Below are 7,476 nucleotides of genomic sequence, written 5' to 3'. Positions count from 1 at the left end.
CTACCTGGTCCTGGGTGTCATCGGCTCATTTATAAACAGGAGGCTGCCCCAAAAATTCCCAGAAATGATACCAGGGTGGAGGGTGGCCTTGGCAGAGGACAGAGGACATATGATTATTCTGGAAAGTTAGGTCAATACTGCTCGTGGGATTCCATCTGTGTCCATAAGCTGAGAAACTAGAGAGGTTTCACATGTGTCACCTTATTTTCCATCTTATAAAAACCTGTGTACTAGTGATTAGTCCCCATTTGACAAGTGAGGAGACTGGACATGCCATTTGTCTACCTAAGTGTTTCCAAATAAATCCTGTATGACCTGCATTGTCTGGGCCATGTGAACCCACCACTTACACTTTTTCTGCAATCTTTAAATTGATTTCAACACTAGCAAGTGGTATATATATTACATATTGAAATAAATATGTACTAATTAAAAACTAAAATTATTGCCCAGAAGTTCTACACTTAGGTATATGCCCCCTAAAAAGAAAATATATGTCCATTAAGAAACTTGCATATGAATGTTCAGAGCAGCATTATTCATACTAGGCAGAAACAGAAATAACTCAAATGCCCATCAATGGATGAGCGAATAAATAAAGTGTGGTATATCTATAAAAGGAAATGTTATTAAGCCGTGAAAAGAATACATGTTGCATGTTACATGTGACATGATACATGTTACAACTGGGGTGGGCTTTGAAATGTTATTCTAAGTAAAAGAAGCCAGACACTAAAGGTCACATATTGTAGTTCCTTTTCCATGAAATATGCAAAATAGACAGATGTGAGTTTACCAGGGGATGAGAAGAATGAGGAATGATTATTTGATGGGTGCAGGGTATTTTTATGGTTGCACAACATTGTGAATATACTAAACATCACTGAATTGTCCACTTTAATACTGTTAATGTTATGTTTTGTGAATTTCAGCCCAATTAAAATACCATCATTTCGGTGTCATAAAATTGACGTGTGAGTCCACAGAGGCACTGAACGTACGCTTGGGGAAACACAAACTTCAGGCACCTCGCTCTGTGAAGCAGGGCAACCGCGGTTCAAACCTGTGACTTTGGCCTCCGCAGCTCGGCCCCATTTTGACTGATACGCCAGCAAGAATTGAGGCGGAATCCCCTGCTTTCACTTCAGGAGCATGTCTGCAGAGATGGAGTTCGGAAATTGCATAAGAAAGCAGGTGAAAGAGGAGAAGAAAGGAGAACCGGTCCCAAGCAGGGGAACTCAGTTCCCAGCAGAACTCACAGCCGCTTTCCCCTCCGCATGGTGTCACTTGAGCTGACAGACCCTCAGGGTTTCGGGAGCCGGTCGATAATTGTCAGGCAGATTAGAGGCAAGAAGGAGCGTCTGAGGCCAGTGGCTTTGTGGGGACTGTCCTACCTGGCTAGTCAGGCAGCCAGACTGATGGAATCACACACTGATACACACACTGGAATCACCAGACACACACTGACAAGCCTTCTGATGTCGAAAGATGCTGCTTGCGGGGTGTGTCAGGGCTGCCATCAGAGGGGAGAAGCCCTGAGCAGCCCTTCCAGGGGAAGGGCAGGCAGCCGGGGAGGGAGCTGCCAGTTGTGGGGGCTCGGTCCTCCACCCCTCACTTTCCCCCAAGACCGACTTCAGTCCCCTTCTTCTCTTCGGCATTACACAGGCCCATATCCCCTTAATTTAACGAAGATCCTATATTCTCATGTCTCCACCTATTATATTACATTTCTTCACTTCTCAGTATAACTTTTCCAAAGCATTTCCCTGGCTGCCTGCCTCAATTTCTTCACATCTCCCCATTCCGCAATCCAAAGACAGCTGGATGGGGTCCCCAGCCCCCACGGTCTCTGCATTTGCCCTTCTGCCTACTGGAGGTCCCGGCAGGCTCTGCCCTTTTGCAGCTCCCTTCGTCTTGTCCGTGATACCTCTCTCCTGGGGTGTGTGGCCTCTTCTGTCCCCCACATTGGACTCCATGCCAAGTGAGCAGGGAAGGTGTCTGCTTCACTCAGTATCCGAGCAGCCAGCAGTGTGTGAATCACACCGGAATCCCCGGGGGAACGAGCTAATGAACACCTCGATTCTTTCCGGTGGAAGACCTGGATTCCAATGTCTAAGGCATGACAAACTTTAGAACAGAAGCAGCAGATTGCATCATGCTTTCAATGCCCCTGGCTAACAACCAGGCTCTGAAATTTTTCATTGGAAATCTTCTAATGCTCTGTTAAAAGCTGGTCATGACTGTGTATATCTCCTGAGTAATGAGGAAATGGATTTCTTCAGTTCTGAAGCAATGGTTAAGGATCTATTTGGGAATCACACTGACCTGGGTTTTAATTTCAGCTCTTCCATAGTAGACAGTGACCTAGATCAACTGGAAACCTGGTCCTCACATCCAGAAATGGGTAAAAATAACATCCATGTAGTAAATACTGGCGAGATACCCCATGCCATAATTAAGCTACATTAAATGAGATATATGCAGCCAATTTTACTATAATGTGACATATGAGTTCTTAAAAATCATTACACCATGTACTATCATGCAATAGAACCAGAGGACCCAAGGGAAAAAAGGAATTGTTGAAGCAATGCTCAAAACTTCAGCGCTGACACATTTTAACAAAAAAGATAGGACCTTAGTAAAAGTGCTATCACAGTTTTACATGCACTAAGTGAAGAAGAAATAAAATACTTCAGTAAATCTGGCCCTTGACCTTGAAAGAGATCTGAAGGCTGTAACTTGGGAGCAACTGAGAAATGGGCAAGGAGTGATATGACACTGGACGGCAGGGCGGAACGCAGGCTGGGGCTGGGAGAGTATGGCTCACAGCACATGGGGTGGGCGGGTTGCTGACAGATGCTGGAGGTGCTGTATGTGTGCTTTGCATGTTCCTACATCTCTCTGTTCACGTGGATGCAGTTTTCCCTGTTTATGTAGTGTTTCTTTGTGGACAAAATTACACTAAACAAACACAAAACTTGTTCTATGCTCAAATTGCTCCCTGATACTTACATTGCGTTGGAAAACATGTTGTAAAAATCAGCCTTGTTTCAGACCTGGCTGTAAATACAGTACTAGGAGTGTGCCTGGCCTGCAGAGAACATTCAATAAATGGTTACTATTTTCCTTTTATTTCCTTCCCCTAAAACCTGATCTTCTTTGGATAGGCACTATGCTTTGAATACCTTTGTGCCCCCAGTGATTTGCAATCTTTAGCCAATCGACAAACATCATCAGATGGTAAGAGCAAGACAGGGCTGCAGTTTTTGGGGAGGGGGCTGCTGCATTTGAGGGGGGCTCAATCACAAGGGATGATACAGTAACGCTAATGCCCTGGGGCGTGCAGGTTAGAGCAGGAGACCCAATGCTGATCCTGAGTATCAACTTTGCTGGAAGCTGGACCTGCAGGCAGAGGGATGCGTGTTTCCCACAGTGAGAAGTGGGGGGCCACAGTAAGAACTGATGAGGCAGTTTGATACATGCTGAGCCTTCCCTGGGGCAAATGAGAAGTCTGAGAAGTGGCAATGTCCCGAATCTGGTAAGTAACAGAATCAGGACTTGACCTTGGACAGAACTGGCTCTAAGCCACACATTTTGCTCACGTCACTATTTACCAATGCCTTTGACAAAAACCTATGTGGTACAGCCATGATAGAGAGAGTGTTCCACCTGGCCCGTTACCAGTCCTCCTAGTCAACCCTCAACCGTCACGTTGCATTGGATTGCTAGCCTTAATTTGCAGATGAGAAAAATGAGCTCAGAGAAGGAAAGTGACTTGCCCGAGGACACCATGAGGATGTGGACAGCTGGCTCTGTTCTCACCTGGAGCAGGGCAAGGATAGTCCAGCCTGTCTGGCCTCAGGGCAGGGGGAGGATGGCTGTGGAAGGGAATGACAGACCACACTGAGTGCTGTCTGCTCTTGGCAGAAGGCACCAACTGTGCCTGCAGAACATCGCTCTGCTCTTTCCCTAACAGAAGCGTAAACATGGCCCTTCTCTGCCATGAGCAATGTCCTTGGCTCTGCAGACACAATGGGAAATATCTTCAGTGAAAAAATTAAATATTGGTGTCACAGGACTATTAGAGAAACAAATGGCGTTACACACTTCCTCTTCCCCGTCTCTGCCTTCCAGGCTGGCATGAAGCCCTGCACAAGGGTCTGGTGTCCCAGCTATGAAAACAGAGGTTGTCAAGATGTCTGGGACTTGGCTCTCTAAGGTGATCCAACACACTTCTATCTGAAACAGCATTAGGTTTTACTAAGAGCCTGTGATTCAAATTTGTGAGCTTCTGCCTGAGCTCTGCCTCTAAGTAGTTGTGAACTTGAGCAGATTACTTGATCTCTCTGAGCTTCAGGTTCCTCTGGACCTATTTCCTCATCTACAGAGTGGAGATGGTCATCATCCATTTAATCATAATCATGAGAATGCTCCTTCATTGGGCTGTTCTGAGAACTAATTGTGCTAGCAGGCCTAGTCTAGAAAAAAGCATGTATAGAGTAGGCAGACTCCCAGAATGTGATTTTCTTTTCTTTCCTAGAGGGTGGTACAGCCTGGGCTGAGCAAAGTGGGAAATCTCAGCATCAGGGAGAGCCCTGCCCTCATCGAGTTCACAGCCTGGTAGGCACAAGGACCCTTGTGCCTGACTTCCCATCTTGTATCTCAGAGACTAATTACCTTTTGGAGTGTGAGAAGCCCATTCAAAGTCTGTTTTGTAATCATCACTGCAAAGTGCTTATAAATTTAGTATCCAAGTATTGAAAAATAAAATTCAATGACCAAAGACTGTTGCAAATTAATAAAAACATAGAATGCATTTGGATTTCATTCTGCAAAACATCATTAATATGCATTTGAAAAAATATTGGAACTTACAAAGGGCAAGACATTTTGCTTGAGATAGAGAGAAAGCATGGTCCATACAGGCTCTCTCCATAGCTCCCATCCCCATGAGCGACAGATGGAGAGCTGAGCAGAACCAGCTTTTCACAAAACCAGTCCTAGAGGGACATCCGTCTCCTTCGCCTCTTGAAGAGAAACTAAGGCGACTGCCACATTTTGGGATGAAGAGAGGAAACCCGAAGAAGGAATGATGTGCCCAAAGCTATGCAGTGATGCCCGTTGAGAAGACAGCAGGTTCTGCACCCCAGCAGCACTCACAGAGGGTCATCAAGGAACTTAGAGATAGAGGGCGGAGCTGCTCCCCAAATACATCATTAAGAGTCAGTCCCACGGGTGGGAAAGGTAAATCTAGAAACTAAAGCACTTTGGCGAGATCATCAAAAAATTAACCCATCACCTCTTAAGTGAGAGTGGCATGCATGCATTGCTCTGTTGAGGGAGGAGAAATAACATAGTGGCAATACGTTTTATGCTAGATTTGTTAATTTTTGCTTCTCTTTTTGCTCAAAATGTACACATCAGGCAAAGTCTAACATCAAAAGATGTGTTGAGGCAGAAATCTGAGCTTCTGAGAGTAGGAGTACACAATTCGTCTGGAAATAAATTGTTAGTTTTCACTCTTGAATGATGCTCAGATGCTTAGATGGGAACAGACAAAAGTGTCTGATGTGGTTTCTGATGGTAAAGATTCAACAATTCGGATGGGAGATCCTGCCATATATCAAGAGATCACCTTCAAACATTAGCTCTGGTGCATTGAAGGCTTCATTGTCACCCCAAGCTATAGTCCAAGCTGTAATCATTTCCCATGTGGGTGCAAGAATAGCCTCCTAACTGGCCTCACTACCCTCATCTCCCTCCCCCCCACACACACCTACCATCATCCACCATCTATGCGGTACTCAGAGGGACCAACTTAGCTTTCTCATCGGTCATGCCACTCCTCTGTCGCCTGATCTGAGTCCCTCCCTCCTCTCTGATTGTCACTTGGATGCCCATCTCTACTGCTCACTGGTTTTCCTTCTGTTCCTCAAATATCCAACCTTGGGTATGATGCTCATCATTTGGATCTCAGCTTCAGAATTTCATCCACTGAAAGGTCTGTGGTCAACCCTGCCTCTGACATAATAGATGCTTATACAGGTCATTTTTCACATTCCTTTATCTTATCTTCTTCCTAAAAATTACCTCTGTCTGAACTTGTGCAATTTATTTTTTGTTAATCTGTGTATCGTCTGTGGACACCCTGTTACAAAGTAGGCTCTGTGAGAACCGGGAACTTGTCTGTCTTGTTTATGCCCAATTTCCAGAGCCTGGAACATAGACGGTGCACAAGAAACATTTGTTCAATGAATGCACGAGTGAGTAAAATAACTTGGGGGTTTGCAAGGCTTTGGGATGGTCTGGGGAAATCTGGGAAGCCTTATGGAAGAAGAGAAACTAGAATGCTGGTGGAGAGATGAATGGTTAACTCCAGAAATAAACTGTGTTCTGTGCCTACAACAGTCATTTAACATTTGTGATCTCACTGGATTTCTCACAGCCATGAAAGGAGGCAAGCAAATCATGTAAAACATTTTGTCCATTTCAGATCAGATCCTTAAAATCTCAAGACTATCAGCTTAAGGAACGAATTGAGGTTGAGAGGAAGGGGTTGAGGGAGAGAAAGGGCCATTGTCCGTGTCGGGGTGGTCCCCAGGAGCTCACAGAGCTCTTCCACAGCCGTCACCCCACGGAGCCTCTGCAAGAGCTCTGGGAGCTGCGACCTGTCCTCGGTGGTCAGATGAGCACGGCAAAGGGGCGGAGGCTCTGCAGTCGGAGTGGGGTGCCGGCTCCTCCCACACTTGTGTTGAGACTTTGGGAGCAAATGGGATCACTCTGTGTCTCAGTTTCTTCTTCTGTGAATGAAGATTCTACATAATCTCACAGAGTCGAGCTGAGAATTAAGTAAATCAATCCATGTAAGGCAGTTAGCATGGTGCTTGGCACAAAGAAAGCGTACAACTCAAATTCATCACATTATTGTTATGATTTTTATATTACACCAAGGCTCTGAGAGTGATGAAACTTCTTCAAGGTCGTAGGGTGAGCAGGTGACAGATTCAGGACCCAAACTCACATCAGAAGACTTGAAAGCCTAATCTTGTCACAGAGCAACACAGCTGGTCTCCTCCTGGGGCCGCAGTCACTAACAGTGGATTCCATATAGTTCATACACTTGGACCATTCCTTGCCATTTTAATGTGTGCATATTTATTTTTTTCAGTGGGACAATAGATTTCTAGAAGGCAAAGATCGCCAATCCTGCCAGTGATCAGCGTGTATTCATACTTTATTGATGCCAATGAAAAAATATATCATCTTACAATTCTGGAGGTCATAAGTCTAAAATGAATCAGCAGAGCTGGTTCTTTCTGGAGGTTCTCAGGGAGAATCCATCTCCCAGCCTTTTCCAGCTTCTAGAGGCCACCCGCCTCCTTTGGCTCAAGACCACGCATCCCACCAACCTTTGCATCCATTGTCACTTCTCCTTCTCTGCCCTGACCCTTCTGTCTCTGTCTTATAAGGATA

The sequence above is a fragment of the Manis pentadactyla genome, chromosome 5 (assembly GCF_030020395.1).
Source record: "Manis pentadactyla isolate mManPen7 chromosome 5, mManPen7.hap1, whole genome shotgun sequence".
Lineage (NCBI taxonomy): Eukaryota > Metazoa > Chordata > Mammalia > Pholidota > Manidae > Manis > Manis pentadactyla.
The sequence above is the reverse complement of the archived record's forward strand: the minus strand, read 5'-3'. Positions refer to the sequence as shown.